This window comes from Anolis sagrei, chromosome 5 (genome assembly GCF_037176765.1).
Source record: "Anolis sagrei isolate rAnoSag1 chromosome 5, rAnoSag1.mat, whole genome shotgun sequence".
NCBI lineage: Eukaryota > Metazoa > Chordata > Lepidosauria > Squamata > Dactyloidae > Anolis > Anolis sagrei.
Window position 1 is genome coordinate 139,432,788 of NC_090025.1, and position 17,964 is coordinate 139,450,751.

A 17,964-nucleotide genomic window follows, 5' to 3' on the forward strand; every position below is an offset into this window, starting at 1 on the left:
AAGCACTGCATACAATTCTTACATGCACATGCATGTACTTTAGTCAGTGAGTCATTTTATGTTTCTATTTTCATTATATACATATGATTTTTTTTATTTAAAAATTTACAAAGAATGACCTTATAGACAGATGAAAGGGGAAAAACCATGGAAATAGACTTGGAAAATATGATAATTCTTAATTAAACCAGTTTAAAGTTTTTTTTACACCTTAATGTATATTTGATTACTACCACTACTACCACTTCCCCTGCTTTTCTCCCTGAATTGAGACTCAAATTATTTTAAGGGTTTTCCCTGTGCAAGTAATTATTTTTAAGTATGCATAATAAGAATCAAATATCCAAATGGCTGTTCTATATCATTTCTTGATGCCAAAGGTTTCAGCAAACCATCTAAACAGGTTGAGTTCAATTAAAAATTTAAGAATATGCTCAATTATTTTGTCTACATGAGCTCAAAAAATTCAAATTCATTCTGAGTGGATGACTGTCTTTATGACACAGATCAGTTTTAGCTATTATTGCAGGAAGTGGGGGGAAGGGATTTTGGGGTGGTCTGGACAGCAGGATCAGGTCCAATATCAGAACAAGGGACCCACATGACCAGCAAAAAGGAGGGAGGAAATCACTCCCCTCACCTCCTTGCTGATCATGCAGATGCCTCTTGCTGATATCAGTCAGCAGCTCAGTTGGGCCCAACAGACAGGAGCTCAGATGGAACTCCATGGCCTGATACAAACTCTGGTGGTAATGAAATGGAGGGGATGGGAAAGAGGAAATGAGATGTGAGCCACCCCAGTGGAGAAGATGCACTCCCAGTCTGTCTAGAAACAGCCCTTCTAGTTCTAGAACACAGTTTGATCAACAAAAAGTTAACAACATCTATATGAAATTGTGTGTATGTGCATGCATATATGTTAATGTGTCTGTTCAATGTTTACACCCTATGCGTGTTAGCTTATTTTTAATGTTAGCCTCTCTGTTCTGGAACCTGAGATACAAAAGTGTTGAAGAAGAAACACATTGCTTATATTTGATACATTCAATAACACTTATATTTAATAAATACAATAAATCAGCATACTACATCTCTCTGATATCATATCATATTGTCCTCAATCTATATTTAAATGCAATACACAATCCAGTTGATGGTCATGATTACAACTTCTTTTAGTTAGTAGCTATATTAATGTACTACCATTCCTCCACTGACCTCAATATAGGGATTTTTTTCCTGACTTTCTCTTCAGAACAATCTTGCGAGGTAGGCCAGGCTGCCCCAGGTGGAAAAAAACCCTAAAAAGCAAAAATGGATTTCCAAGGGCTTAACTGACAAGTATCCACCTATTGGGATAATAACAAGATATTAATTATCATTAAGCATTATTTTATATACAATAAATAAATGTCGATTCCAGACAGGCTGCTATAAATCACAATCAAACTGTTATATACACTGTATGATACATAGTAGTTACATTCACAATATAATAAATTTCCCTATTTGTTTTCTTATTTCTTCCTGAAAGATGAGTAGAAAAAAAGGATACAAGTTTTTGGTCAACTTTAGATTCGGTTTGGTTATTTGGGATGCTGATTCAGAAAATTGCAATGGATAGCCCACATCAGCTGTAGTTTCTGATACAGAACATAAGCCATCCAGTAGTTGCCATCTGCTCACCCACAGAAAACCATATTTAATAAGCCTCAGCACGATAAGAGGGTTTTGTGAGACCAGTCGCTCTCGTTGCAATGGTGCTGTAATGGTGAGGCCACAGACCATATTTGAGTTCTTGCAGACCACTGGTGGTCCATGGACCACAGGTTGGGAACCACTGCTGTAACTACTACACTGGTTTGGTTTACTTACAATAGCAAAAGACAACCCCCCCCCCCCCCCCCCGCTGCGCAGTATTCAGCTACACATATATTCTGGAAAAAGTTCCAAGAAAAGTTATTGCATATTGAAAGAAACCAAGCCTGTGAAAGCATTTTCTTTTTAAATTGCATGTTAATGCTTTGCTTGGCCCAACCTTTCCCCTTAGCAACCTGCTGACAGCTACAACTATTAAAGGTTGAACCCAGCAGTATATCCTCTATAAGGCCATTTGTGAAAACTCATGGAATGTCACTCTAATGGAGTGACACAATATTCCTACTGAAGACTGATTACTTCTATCAGCATGATTATCAGTGGGCAAAATATTTTTGGAGTGTTGATGCTGTAAGCTTTGTTGCTGTGTAGTTTTTGCAAATTTAATACTTCCTTCTTGGAAAGGGCAAGTTATCTGTGTGAAGCACTTGTCCTAGTTAAACACTTTAATATCAAATGTTTGGGGTTTTTTTTTTCTGGAAATGCTATAACATTTTTAAAAAGGAAAATTTTCAAGAAATCTGAAACACTTGCACATTTTTATGCTTCCCAATGTACTATTACGCTCTCTTTGAATGGAAGGATGTAACATGGTGCTTAACCTTGACTACTACTCTGCAGATCAAGTATCCGTGTTTTCTGTTTTCCAGGAACTGTTTGTGGCTCTTGCTCTGCTTCTAATTTTCTGCAGAGATGCACTGTGCCCAGCTAGTTATTCAATGGAAAACAGCTGCCAATGCTTGTCATGCCATCTGTGTGGTGTGACTTTGGGAAAAAGCAGGAGCTCAGTGGAAGAATTGGTGCCAGCTTCCATTCTTAGTTACAATTGACATCAGTGGGATGGCACACAGTAAGCATGAAGAATCTAACCCATTAATTTTGGCAGTGAAATAATAAACACCAAGGACAACCTCATCATCAGGTGACTATATGTGCCTATGCAAGCACAATGCAAGAAGTGTTCTTCTGAAGCATCACTTCTAGTCTCTTTTCATGTTCTACCTTTCTGGTCAGTTGGAAGGCACTATGATAAATGTGCTTCTTAATGGCCTGCACTGGGAGTAGAGATCCCTGGTTCCTAACATTTATGAATGGTAGGCAGTGCCAAGAAGCAAAGTATAGGAATTAGGGCTGGGCGGTTTCGTTTCGTTAATTCGTAATTCATTAATAATTTGTTAATATTTTCAATTACAAAACGATAACGAACCATTCTGGAGCAATTTTTTTAAAAAAATGAATTTTTAAACACATTTTGTAAATGCTTCGTATTTTGTTATTGTATTCGTTTCGTTATTGTTCTGAGGTCGTTTCGTTATTATTTCCGCATGTCTGGGGCAAGTTTTTTGTTTAATTAGTGAAAAAAAATTATAATATCACACCAACAGTCAACAACAGAGGGAGAGGGAAGCTTCAGAAGTTTTTGGAGGTTTTTTAGCATATTTCGCGGTCGCGTCCGCCATTAACGAATCGATTCGTTATTGTTTCGGAAATCGATTCGTTAATGTTTTGTAATTTTTTTCACATTTACGAAATTTCGTAAATATCGAACTTTTTAAAAGGAAAATTTTGCAATTATTTTAAATATCGAAACAAAAAAAACCCCCAAATACAAATCGATTTTAGAAACAAATTTTTCCGTTGTTACCCAGGCCTAATAGGAATATAGCCTGAAACATCAAAGCCTTAGCATGGAGTCTATTTCATCAAAGCAAATTTAGCCACAATAAAAGAGGTGATGGAAAAGTCTATCTATCAAAGATCTTTATAGAAAATCACACTCTAGTTCTGTTGAAAATGGATCAAGCAGAGAGCCAGTGTGGTGTAGTAGTTTGACTCTAGATATAAGAGTTCAGGTCCCTGCTCAAATATGGAAACCCACTGGGTGACCTTTGGCAAATCACACTCAGAGGTAGGCAAAGACAAATTCTCTCTAAATATAATATTGCCAAGAAAATCTTGTGACAAATTTGACTTAGAGTTACTATTAGTCAGAAAAACTCAAAGGCATACAACAACAGCAAAAATAATGGCAAACAACCAAAATTCAGCATCTAGCTCTTCTAATCACTAAACTTCACCACTTGCATTACCTGTATTAGTTCCTTTGCACATAGTGCAACTATAACTTAAAGCTGTTGAACAGCTTTAATTATTGTTGTCTCTCCTCAATTGCTTATTAATTTGCCAGTCTTTTCTTTAAACATTTTTGCTCTAAACTTCCTTGTCTGCAATCTGACATGCTTTTTACACTGTTTAGAAAACAAACTGGCCACTTTGAAGAATTAGCTTAAGAGGAAATGATTTACTCTATTGATCCAGTCTTTCAACTTCTATGGCTCGATAAGCCAGTTAGTCTCGAAGGTGACACCACATTTATTTATTTATTTATTTATTTATTTATTTATACTGCTGCGCGATAAGGCCCTTTTTCTCCAAACAAGTATGTCAGCATGATCTGCTATTTGATTCCATTTTGTGACTTTCTCACCTACTTTCTGGCATATACTTTCAACTGCTCATGTACACTTGCTTTATTTTGAATTCATTTCATAATATTCAGAATGACTTGCAGATGAGCAGCCTGTGAGTAGAAGTCATTATCCTAGCATGCAGTCAAACTAGATGATGAAATATAATTGTGCATCAGTTACAGATGTGAATTTTAATTACTTTTTTTTTTTAAAAAAGCACAACTTGAGACCTTGAGACCTCCACACCATGACCAGCAGAGTTGGCAAAGTGAAGCATCTGCCTCAGGTAGCAGACTGAGAGTATCAAGGAAAGGGAACATAATTGTGAATTCTTCCTGAATTAAATTGAAACTGCTTGTCTCGGGAAGTCACCTGTTTCGGGTACATTTACCAACATGCCTCCCAGGGCAATTAGCAGCTGGAACGAGAAAAGGTTTCATGATTTTAAAAGGGCACAGGGAGCCCTCATGGTCCAGTTTGGTCTGGGGATCTAGTAGCTACTCTGAGTATAACACTAAATATAATGTATCATGTAATAGTAGTTCCCATTCAGAAGTCCTGTTGTTCAGTGCCTTCAAATCTACTCTGACATATGGTGACCTGACCTTATCCTAGGGCTTTCTTGGTGAGAATTATTCAGAAGAGGTTTGACATAGCCTTCAAGGAGAGTATGATTTGCCAGTAGATTTTCCAGAAGGAGTAGGCAGTTGGATTTTAGATTCATGACATTCTTAAACATTCAAACAACTACATCATACTGGCTCTCCTAAAGTCAGGATGGATGAGCTTTTTCAGTAGTTGCTACATCATGAGAAGAGGTCAGCAATATAAACTGAGAATGACTGAATGTTGGGTTATTTAAATCCTATTTAAAGCTTTGAATGGGTACATTTCGATGAATTGCATAAGAAAATCAACCCAGAGCATGACATGCAGCCCAGTGATTTAGGTTCCTAAATTTATGTAGGAATACAGTCTGATTGCTGAGCTACAGAAACAAAGCCAGGAGCCAGCTGTGAAAGCATCATATCAGTATGCAAAGGGATCTTGTAGCGCCACAGAGACTGAGAGAATGAAGATGCTAGCATAAGCTTGCGAAGACTATGAAAACTTATGCTACCAACTTCATTATCTTAGTCTCTAAGGTTCTCTTGCTCTCTAAGCCCAATTCTATACAAGTTTAATCAGGAGCAAGTCCCATTGGATTCATCATGGCTGACCCAAAAAGAATGTTTGCACAGCTATGATAATGGGGTTTAGTCTCCATTACTGGGGTTTTTATGGGGGGGCTTGGACTAGAAGTATGTTGAACCTCAATCAGTGGCTGATACTCGATGAGAAACTCCCACCTGGGCACACAGAAGACTAGGCAACTTGAAAGGTGCTGAACAGATTGTGTTCTGGTACTATGAGATGCAGAGCCAATCTTAAGAAATGGGGCTATAAAGTGTGGAGAAGAGCTAACCTCAGAGCACTACAATGCAGTCTGAGTCTTGCCACATGCACAATGGACTCCAAGTGGCAGGCTTCTGGTCAAAGGAAATTTAGCATAATGCCAAATTTTTAACTTTGTGCTTTTTTATACATTATAACTGTATTCTCAATTTGCTTCTGACATGATAAATAAGAGAAAGGATTTATCTATTGTTCCTTTACACTAAATGGACGTAGAAAACTGAGACAATATAACCACCAGACAGATGTTTAGGATGTAGTAGTAGTATTCTAGAAAAAAGTACATTTAATCTTTTGTTGTTCATGCTGTTTTGGGGTTTTCGGAGATTTTTTTTTGTATGTTTGTATATAGGTTTTGCTTGAATCTGCTTAAATAAAATTAACTACAAAAACGAGAAACAAGTCCGAGGTCTGGACTATGCTTTAAATGTGAATTGGAATTAAAATAAAATAGTGAAAGAGGTGGTGAAGAATTAAGAGCAAAAACTCCTGCATTTGGTGAAATGGCATTTGGCTTAACACAAGATTTATGGTATTAAGCATATTTTAAAAAGGAGGATTCATGCTGCCACTTAGTTGTGATGGAAAAGCACTCATGTGCATCCCTATTAGCAGTTGTTTCTGGAAATAAAAAAAATGTCAAATAGCAATAGCAACTTAGCTTTTCTTCACCCTGCCACATATACTGCAACATAACTGGAAGATGAACTCATCAAAAAAGAAGCTAAGAAACTCCGGAATCCCATTTTATATCCTGCTCCAAACATTATGCACCATGTGGAGAACTGTACCAGCCTTTTGTGCTGCCTCCAGAGAATGTATTTGCAACTGCCTTTCCTTGTCCTCTCTTTCTCACTGGTGCAACATAAAGTTTTAGACATGGAAAGGAGAAGCCATACTTCACTTTCTTCCCCAGGATAGTGCCTCTGTACTCTTTCACCTTACACAATCAATGTAAGGAGGTTCCACTTTAGATGCCATGACAACATACCACAGAATTCATGAAATTTCAATTTCAAGGGAAGTGCTTAAAATTCCCACCCAAAGATTTCTATCATGGTAGCTGGTGACTCCCCATATCAGTGGATCAGTAAACCCACACCAGATTTTAATACAGACTTTTAAGGAGCTCTTCATAATTAGCACCTTGGAGAGCTATTTGGAAACACTATTCCTACCACATGACTTCAGCACTTTGGATAACTCCTTTAAAGCTAACACAACCTGAAATGGATTCACCATTGCTTGGACACAGAAGCCACCAGCTAATGTCTTCTCAAACTATGAATTTTAGGATTCCATAGGTTGTTCCCAGGGCAGTTAATGCAGATTCATAGCACTATCATTGTATCCTCTGAGAGGTCAGCATGTCCTCTGTGACCTCTGAGAAGTGAACAAGTCCAATCCTCTTTACTGTGTTATTTTGTGATCCTCCCTATTATCTTATCCTGCTGTCAGTGGCATCAACCTACCATGCCCTGGAAGCCTTATCTGTACACTGTATTTTTGTGCATGTCACTTCTATTCTTGGAAGTACACTCATAAGATCCACATCCTTTTGTGAATGTAGGTGTGTGTATAGGCCTCTAGATGGGCCTACCACCAGACAGCATCATTGAATTATCTCAAAGCAGATGTGGAAGGACATTTCCTTATGTACTTTCCATCTCTTTCCTTCTGCCACATAACCTGTTCTAACTTGCTAAACTAATTTTCTGCTTCCAATGTGACAGAGAATGCCTTTTTGAGTTCTAGAAAGCTTGCTGCAGCAAGGGGCAATGAAGTCTCTCTAGATCTTACTCTACTCTGAGCTAACCTAAGGTCTGCCAATGCCAGATATTCAAGCTAGAGCAGCAGTAGGAGAGATGATGGCAAGTCTCTATAATAGTAGTTGTGCTGGATACCCTTGTGACCAGATTGTTATGGTCAGAAGATGCCCACTTTATCTTCCATTGGTTTCAAACCAGCTCTGACTCACCACAGGGCACTTCTACACTGACACTGGAATCTGGTTTGGAACTGGTTTGAAGTTAGGAAGGTATTTTTTTTCCATTTCTGGAGAGAAGTGCATCAGTCCATCAGAGGCATGTGAGATGAACAAAAAAAAAAAAGGGGGGGGGGAGGCAGAATATGACAGTTTGTAAGTGGGAGTAATCATTTACCCCTCCCAATGGGTTGATTAGCCCCCTGCTGCCTGGCCATACCTTTGGGGCTTTTTTCAGCATCCTCGGTTCAAGATTCCTTACTGGTCTTCAGATGAAGAAGGTGTCTACAATTGTGTGGAGCTGATTTTGTGGAAGTGATTTTGCCCTGGATCTGGAATATACAGGGATCAGCTGCAGTGCTCTTTGGGGCTGAAGTTGGCCTTTCCTGGGACTTTTTTTTTAAAGCACATGGTGTAGCAGCTAAAAAAGCGAATGGGATTTTGGCCTGCATAAATAAGAGTATAGTATATAAATTAGTGATTCTCAACCTGTGGGTCCCCAGATGATTTGGCCTTCAATTCCCAGAAATCCTAACAGCTGGTAAACTGGCTGGGATTTCTGGGAGTTGTAGGCCAAAATGCCTGGGAACCCACAGGATGAGAACCACTGGAATGTGTCCAGAGGAGGGCGACTAAAATGATCAAGTGTCTGGAGAACAAGCCATATGAGGAGCAGCTTAAAGAGCTGGGCATGTTGAGCCTGCAGAAGAGAAGGCAGAGAGGAGACATGATAGCCATGTGTAAATATGTGAGGGGAAGTTATAGGGAGGAGGGAGCAAGCTTATTTTCTGCTGCCCTGGAGACTAGGATGTGGAACAATGGCTTCGAACTACAGGAAAGGAGATTCCACCTAAACATTAGGAAGAACTTCCTATGAGAAATGTTAAGCAGTGGAACTCTCTGCCCCTGCGTGTCATGAAGGCTTCTTCTTTGGATGCTTTTAAGCAGAGGCTGGATGACCATCTGTTGGGGGTGTTTTGAATGCAATTTTCCTGCTTCTTGGCAGGGGGTTGGATGGCACACAAGGTCGCTTCCAACTCTATGATTCTATGAAGTGCACCAGAATCCCCTGGTGGCACAGCAGGCTCAACCGCTGAGCTGTGAACTTGCTGACTAAAAGGTTGGTGGTTTGAATCTGGGAAGCAGGGTGAGCTCCTGTTATTAGCCCCAGCTTCTGCCAACCTAGCAGTTTGAAAACATGCAAACATGAGTTGATCAATAAGTAGTGCTCTGGTGGGAAGGTAATGGTGCTCCATGAAGTCATGCCAGCCACATGACTTAGGAGGCGTCTAAGGACAAGACCACTCTTCAGCTTAGAAATGGAGATGAGCACCCCCCATCCTGAGATTTGGACATGACTAAACTTGATGTCAAGAGGAAACCTTTACTTTACTTTACTATGATGTGCACTGGTCTTGTGCACTGAGCCAGTTACATTATATGGCCAGTGTGAAAGGGACCATAGAATCAAAGAGTTAGAAGAGACCACCGGGGCCATGCAGTCCAACCCCCTGCCATGCAGGAAATCCTGCTTGAGCTTAGTCCCCAACGTGATCTTTGCCCTCTGCGACTGTTTGCTGTTTCCAGGGATAGCCTTTAATGACACACACTATTTGGAGAGAAAAGGGGAAGCTGAGGCGGAAACTGCAACCTACTCTTGGATGACCTCTTCACAGCTGCTCACCAGACTGAAATGAAAACAATAAAAAAATAAGAACAGCAGCCTTCAACACTTACCCCTTCCTTAAAATCATATTTAACCATCTACCTACCTGTCTAAATCTATGTCTATATCTATATCTCTCTTCTCCAATAACTGGTTTGGGGCCCAGGGTCGAGCAGAGGCGCCTGGGCCTCCTGGGCAGTTCCCTTTCCCCCCTTTCTCTCTCTCCGCCCGGATGGCCGAGGAAGGAAAGAGCTGGGCGGCAGGCGCCTCCCCACGACGACGCCGCCTCCGCCCCACGCATCCCAGGCGGTTGGTGATGCCACTCCAGCGCCCGGCTGCTGCCCTTGACATCCAGCGCCCCCTCCGAGGAGGAGAAGCGGCGGCGGCAACAAAAGCAGCAAGCAGCAGCCGGCGAGAACAGGTCGGAAGACCTCAAGCCTCCTCCTCCTCCTCCTCCTCCTCCTCCTCTTCGGCCTCTGACTGACTCTCTCCTCAGACGGCCTCAGCCAAGGCCCTCCGTCTTCTTCTCCTTCTTCCTCCTCCTCCTCCTCCCTATGCTGCTGCTGCTGGAGGCCACGTCATGGGAAATAAATATATAATCCCATTCACCCACTGACAGGGAGCCGGAGCCGGCGGGACTAGAGCCAGCCCACTCGAGCCTAAATCACCAGCAGAGAGAGAGAGAGAGGGATTGAGAGAGAGCGCGCCAGGAAGGTAACGTAACACGGATCCGGGCTGTGTCTGCTGAGTTTCTTTTAAAGGAGAGCCTGGGCAAGGGGCGGCCACAAAGGGGGCCCCCCGAGGAGGGCAATGGGTCCCCCGCAAACCCCGCTTCCTGCTTCTGCCGCCTCTGCCTCTCGGATTGTGTTTTGCTTCTTCTTCAGTGTGTGGGAAAGGATGCCACGCGCCCAGGGTCGCCAGTGCGGAGAAGAGCGTCTGGTCTCTCCTAGAAGGTCACCTCTGCTGCCTCTCTTGCGGTTGGCGCGCTTTCTTTGGGGATGAGGAGGATGGAAAGATGCGTGGAAGGCAAAGGAGCCTAGCCTGAGCCTCCCCGCCACCCACCCACCCGCTGCCCAACCCACAGGCGCTGTAATGTCTTTGTAAGGCACGCCATTGGAAGCAGAACGCCGCTCTCCCCTCACTCCTCGGCCTCTTAGTTCCTTAGCCTCACTCACAGAACGGGGGGCGCCTCAGTGAGAGACGAATCCCGTCTCTCCGCCCCACGCCTCAGTTTAAATGACCCCCATCTCCTTCCACAGCGAATGAACCCCACACCATACAGCCAGCACACAAGGCCTCCCCAGTGAGCCACTCCCACGAATGCCTCAGGAAAAAAAACACACACACACCACGACGTCACGCCAGGGAAGGAGCCCAGCTAAGAGGTCTCCTCCTGTAACGTGAGGCCTTTGAGGAAAGAGCCCCCCACACTCCCCACATATGCGAGTCTGTTGCTGCGTGTTCTTAAGACCCGAAAGGGAGCCATTTTGGAAAGAAAAAAAAATAGCGACTTCTTGAAAATAGGGTTCGGGGCGCAGGAGGGGAGGGGAGGGGAAGGAGAGGAGGGGGGAATGCGTGGCGCGTCCGTGGCGCGTGCGCCCGGCAGCCAATGGGAGGCTTCGGAGCCCTGGGTTCGCTCGCGCTTCCAATGAGGAGGAAGAAAAGGAAGCTTGACGGGGAGAAAGAAGGCAGAGGAGGCAGACTCAGGCGCCTTCTCAGAGCGCGCTTGCGTCGCGAGACAACCCCTGAGTCACGGGCTCAGGTGGTCTATTTCGGGCAGGTCGAAGTCAGGATGCTGGAGGGCGAGGAGGCTCCTGGCTGATGACGTCGGCTCTCTGCCGGCGGGAGATCGCCCTTGCCGGCTTTGCTAAGGCCCCACCTCGGCGGCGGCCAATGGAAACAGGCGGAGGCGGCGGGATGAAAGGCTCGAGCGAGGGAGGGAGGGGGGCTCGGCCGCCTTGCTGCAGCCGGTTGGCTCTCTCGCGCGCGCCGAGGTCACGTGGAGGGTCGGGAAGGGCACCTTTGGGACGCCCGCCGGCCGCCCGGCCCAACACCCTCCCCGCTGGATCTATGTATTGCCACTGGGCAGAAGCCCTCGGGAGCTGTCCAAACCAATACAGAAAGGATCTCAGCTGCCACGTGGCAGGCATCGCTGCCGCGGTTGCCCTTGTGGCACCTACACTGTTGAACTAATGCAACTCTGCACCACTTTTAACCCCCTCCCCATGGCTGAACACTATGAATTCCTGGTGTTTAAATAATAATAATAATAATAATAATAATAATAATAATAATACTTTATTTATGCCCTGCCACTATCACCCCAAGGGGACTTGGGGCGGCTTACATGAGGCCAAGCCCAACAACACATCAGTAAAACAACAAAACAGTAAGCAAATAAAATACAATTAATATAACACATATAAGCTGTAAAACACAAAAATTTTAAAACCCTATGGCCGGGCCAGATACAATACATTAAAAATTTTAAATAAACACTGGGCATGAACAGAGGTAGGATGTATCTAAGCGGGAGGGTTTTAAAGGATAATGTAGGGAGAGCAACCCAATGGGTAGTCAAAGTGCTTCTTAGGACATTTTGCAGGGAATTGGTCAGAGCAGGGCATTGTTTCCTTTATTCAGGGAAGGCACACTGGAACAGCTGTGTCTTCGGGCTCCTCCTAACGACTGCCAATGTGTGGGCTTGTCTGATATCTTTAGGGAGTGAGTTCCAGAGTTGGGGGGGCACCATAGAGAAGGCTCTCCCTCGGCCTACTAATCACGCCTGCGAAGGGGGTGGGAGTGAGAGCAGGGCCTCTCCAGATGATCGAAGAGATCATGTGGATTCCTAAACAGAAATGCGGTTACGCAGCTAGGCGGGTTCCAAACCGTTCAGGGCTTTGTAGGTAAGAATCTGCAGCTTCAATTGGGATCGGAAAATGAATAGCAGCCAATGGAGCTCCTTAAACAGGGTGGTAGACCACTCCCTGTAGGTCACTCCAGTTAGTAACCTGGCTGCTGCCCATTGAACCAATTGAAATTTCCGAGCCATCTTCAAGGGCAGCCCCATGTAGAGTGCATTACAGTAATCTAATCTGGAGGTGACTAAGGCGTGGACCACCATGGCCAGATCTGACTTCATGAAGTATGGTATTTTATTGAAGCACAAGCAGAAAGCCTTGTGAACATACATACAGTTTTCAGGATGTGTTGTCAAAGGCTTTCATGGCCAGAATCACTGGGTAACAAAATGAAAGTTGCAGACTGTTATCCACACCGTGCTGTGTTGTCATTCGTTATGTTAATCGGTTTACAGTTGCAAATAAGTCACAAGAAGAAAATACATAAGATATAAACCTAAATGCTACTTAATTGTTTCCCACCGGAGTTTGTTCGTGGCTTGAAAGTTAGATAATATATTTACACAGTCTTAGAATTGTCCTTGAGAACGTGAACTGTAGGGCCAGCTTCATACCATTGATAACAGATTTATTGTGAACCACACACTCTTATAAAGAAGTCATAGAAATCCTGAAGAAGGAGAAGGCCCCTGAAACAAGGCATCTCAACCCGGGGACTCTTGTCAGATATTATTTTGGATTAAATGGACATTATTTTGGACTATAGTTCACGTTCTCAAGGATAATTCTAAGACTGTGTAAATATTTCTCAATACTTATCCTTTGTTTGGAAAGTTCAAACAAAAGAGTGAAGATACAAACCCTGGCTACAAAAAGTTACCTCCATTATGATGAAGAATATATATCATATGGAAAAGTGACTCGATAGCTTTCAAGCCATGAACAAACTCCGGAGAGAAATAATTAAGTAGCATTTAAGTTTATATCTTATGTATATTCTTCTTGTGACTTATTTGAAACTGTAAACAGATTAACATAACTAATGATAACACAGCACGGTGTGGAAAACAGCCTGCAACTTTCGATTTGTTATTGGTTATAGCTATCTGTGTTTGTTTGACAGAATCACTGGGTTGCTGTGAGTTTTCCAGGCTGTGTGGCTATGTTCCAGAAGCATTCCCTCCTGAAGTTTTGCCCACATCTATGGCAGGCATCCGCAGGGCCAGTGTCACATTGCCAGGGCTCTGCCTTATTCAGGTAGAGATGAACCAAACTCCCAGTTTGTGTTAAACAATTTAATTAAAACAGCACTTACTTTCTGGCTGTTTTAATAATCCAAAATATAAAACATAAATATTGCACTCAGCCACAGAATATAAAGCAAAAACAGCAAATACTGTTGCAGGTTCAAGATAACTTATGTCCCTCCCTATATAAACTTTTCAAGCTATGGATAGTGGAACCCGTGGATATGGAGGGTCAGCATTTCATACTTAACTGAGGGAAAGACCTTGCTTCTGAGCAGATGTATCTTCATTTAGGCAAGCTGGATATCATGTATCCAAAATATTTGGGACCAGAAGTGTTTGGGGGATTTTAGACTTTTTTTCCAGATTTTTGGAACACATACATTTGCATACATGTACACAATGAAATATATTTAAGATGGGCCCAGGTCTAAACATATCCAGTATGGATATAAGGTTTTTACTGCACATAAAAGTAATTTATGTTTCATATACAGCATGACCTCTGTATCGAGGACAATTGTTTTCTGCTGCTCTGGAAACCAGAAATTGCAGGAAAAAAAGGTTACATCTAAACATTAGGAAGAACTTCTGGTGATGAGAGGTGTTTGGCAGTGGAATATGCTGCCTTGGAGGAAAATAGAGTCCCCTTTTCTGGAGGTCTTCAAACAGAGACTGAATGGCCATCTGTCAGGGGTGCTTTGATTGATGGCAGTAGTGTTGAGATAAGAATAAGGTTGGGATTAGTTAGGCCTCCTTCTGGCTATGCATTCCACAGCAAAGAAGGCCCTCCAATTATTTGCATTTAGGGTGTGTTGAGCCTGTGGTTTTGTTCTTCATCTGATTGAGGTTTTCATGTTATTTAAATTAGAATTGTTTTAACTTGTCTAACTTTAGCTGTTTATACTGTTATCTTTTCTTGCACCACCTATTTTAATTATACATTTCCCTAAGATCTGTTTATTTAGGGTGACTTAGACATGTTTAAAATAAATAGGTTATGAGATGTTCCCAAAGACAAGATTCTTTCTACATGGATTGCATATTCCTCCTACTCCTGGGAAAACTTGCACTGGTTATTTAATTTTGTCTGTAAAAATGATCATGAGTATCTTTTCTAGTAACATTTTTTTTTAAAAAAAAATCTGAATTATCACGAGCCTTTTCAAATAATTTTTGCTTGTGCTCCACTCTGATGCTACTGTTCATGTATACAGCGGGCCCCTGGTTTGGTTCCAGGGTCTCCCAGAGATATCAAAATCTGTGGATTTTGATATCTCTGGGAGACCCTGGAACCAAACTTAATATCCAGACTTAATATTTTGTTTCTGTGAAAGTTTGATCAGTTCCAGCAAGTCTTCAAGTTAGGCTGCTGGTCTCAGATAAGGTGGAAGGTGCTGTCCTATCGCTAGTACTGAAGTAAGATTCAGTAGTCTCTCCTATTGCCCTTCATAATGGGAACAGGGAGATGTTCCATCTTTATTTATTTATTTATTTTGCGCATTTCTACCCCACCCTTCTCAACCCCCGAGGGGGGACTCAGGGCGGCTTACAAAAGGCACAATTCGATGCCAACAACAACAATAAGACAAAACATGTATCAATAGCAATTATAAAACAATTAAAACAAACAAGTTATATATCACAATAAATAAAACCAATCTAATGTTCAATGTTCGCCAGCTCAGAATCCGTAAATTCATTCCACATTGTCAAATCCTATCAATTCTAGTCTTGTCTAGAATTCTAGAATTATAGTCTTGTCTAGAATTGATAGGATTTGACAATGTGGAATGAATTTACGGATTCTGAGCTGGAGAACGTTGAACATTAGATTGGTTTTATTGATTGTGATATATAACTTGTTTGTTTTAATTGTTTTATAATTGCTATTGATACATGTTTTTTCTTGTCTTTTGCCTCAAGCAAAAAATATACTGTGTCAGCCCAGAATAATATTTTTTAAAATTATTATTTCTTACCCACCTCTCCTCATGGCTAGAGGCGGTTTGCAACATTGTTAAAACACATAATCAAAACACATAATTATTTACAAACACTCCATAGAATATACATATTAAAACTTATTTCCATAAAATACATATTAAAATATAAAACAAAAATTAGACATAAAATGAAATAGTAAGTGTACTAAAGTGTACTAAATGAAACTCATACATATCACCATATATAATGTACAGGTTGAGTAGCCTTTACATGAAACTCCAAAATGCTCCAGAATTGTCCACATGGCTGGCTGACATAGTGACACCTTTGCTTTTTGATGGGTCAATGTTCTCAAATTTTATTTCATATACATCAGAAATTAAAATATTGTGCAATATTCCCTTCATGGTATGGATTTAAGATGAATAAGAAACTTAAATAAATGTCATGTTTAGACTTCGGTCCCATCTCCAAAATATTTCATTATGTTAACACCAAACAGACAGAAAAAACCACCCATGAAAATGAAAGTACCTCTGTTTCCAACCTTTTTGAGTAAGGAGTACTCAACCTATACAAAAATGCTTACCCAAACACCAATAATGTGTGTGTGCAGCGTATGAGCTAATAACTTCATCTACAAAACTTTGTCAGTACTATAGTGTATCACATTCTTGCTTTGTGCACATTATTCTAAGTCAATAGTTAGAATCATATGGTTCTCAAGAATGTAACTTCTAGCTGTTTTTGTACCTTTTGCTCAGTTAAACTTATGTCTACACCTTTTCTTTCTCCTTATTTGATTGCCTTTGACTCTAGAAGATGATAAGCTTTCTATATCAGAGAATTTTCCATAAAGCATGTTTACCCAGACTTTGAGACTCTGCACTTATGCAAACTATTTTTGCATGTAGACTTGGATATAGGAGTTGTTTTTAATGTTTTTTGTCCTTCTTTCTACCCTCTCCTCCTGTTCTCTTTATCTTTCTCCCCCTGCTTGCTCTCATCATAAAATTTGACTCTTTTTTTAACCATTACCCAGAGGGAAAGGCAGTATGTGTCAGCTCTGGTGTCCTCTGTCACATGGGCATGTCTGCTGTCACTTCAGATACTAAACATTAATTACCAAGGATGGTTGCATTAAGATGTCGCTTCCCTAATAATGCTCAGAGCATTTAGGACAGAAAGAGACAGTGCTTCAAAAAACCAGAATTTATTGGGTGTGAAGGAATGAGATAGTCTAACAGTTAACTGTTAAAGCTTTACTTAAGGGATCTGGACAAGAACTGTATGTATATTTACAGATAAAGTGGTAAGTTCTGTTCCAGGCAAAGTGTGGGAATGAGTCATTCTATTCTGGTAAGCTTCCAAAGTGAATTGTTTCATTTGGAACATATTTAGCCAGTTTTACTGGGTACACACAGATAGGACTTACATATTACTTGGGCTTTTGCAGCATACCAGGGGTCTTGTAATAACTGAGACGAAAACAAACATTGCCACTGAGTTCCTGTAACTTTTACCTCAACAATGACAAAGTCATTAGTGTATGATATGGGCAACAATGTTATTAACTCACAGCATGTAGAAAGTCTGCTGGGTTTCCACTCACCACCCTCCCTTGCACTTCTGTTAAAGTATCTAGAACTTATTAAGACAGTGGGTCTTGGTCCTCCTCCAAAAATACCTTTCTATGACTAGAAGCCATATCCCTACCTAAACTCCAAAGGATTAAAATGTTGGCCTTTATTGTCTTTTGCTACACAACCATATCTTGAGTTTCTGCAGCTTTTGTTTTACTCATTTCTTGTTTCTTATATTGCAATAAGAGGGAAATTGTTTTATTAACAAGGGAGAAGTTATAGAAATGGTGTTTCTTGATGCTACAGACATAGCATCTAACCAATTTTTGAATGTTTTGGTGCACTCAGAAGTGCTCAGATTGTGGGTAGATACTTCTGTGGCCAGGCCCGTAGCCAGGATTTTGATTTGGGGGAGGGGGGGGGTGCTGAGTTTGATTCGGTGTTTGTGTGTGTGTGAGTGAGTTTGATTCAAAGGGGGGGGGGCTGAGGATCTACCCTAGCAAACCTTTTGTATTGTTATCCCAATAGCCCCATGCATATGGGATACATTGAGCATGGTGATCAGATCATGATATGAATAAACATAACAGTTTAAATAATGTACCAGTAAGGCCTTCTTGTGGACCACCCTGAGAATTTGGGGGGGGGGGGGTGAAACCCCTCAAACCCCCCCCCCCCCCCCCGGCTACATGCCTGTCTGTGGCTTAACCTGGAAATATAGAGTACTAGTAAAAATCTTAAGACGGACATGTAACATCTTTCAAAAGCAGCATGCATTGAGATGCAGATGGGTCTATATAACACTGTGGTTTAATTCCCAGCTTGGCCAGTTTCTGGGTGACCTTGGCCCAGTTCTTGACTCTTAGCTTAAC

The 17,964-nt window shown here is 41.6% G+C and overlaps 1 protein-coding gene across 3 annotated transcripts in view; it reads left to right on the top strand.

Moving 5' to 3' along the window:
• Nucleotides 1–9,726: 9,726 nt before the first annotated feature.
• The window catches only part of SLC16A7 (solute carrier family 16 member 7), a 137,260-nt gene continuing 129,022 nt past the window's right edge, over nucleotides 9,727–17,964 (top strand). Inside the window, exon 1 of one of the 3 annotated variants that reach the window (XM_060777546.2) lies at nucleotides 9,727–10,168. The gene's annotated coding sequence lies outside the window, so the exon portion shown is untranslated. Of the gene's footprint in view, nucleotides 10,169–12,501; nucleotides 12,600–17,964 lie in introns of those variants that run through there. The other 2 variants (XM_060777548.2, XM_060777549.2) reach the window with 2 other exon arrangements.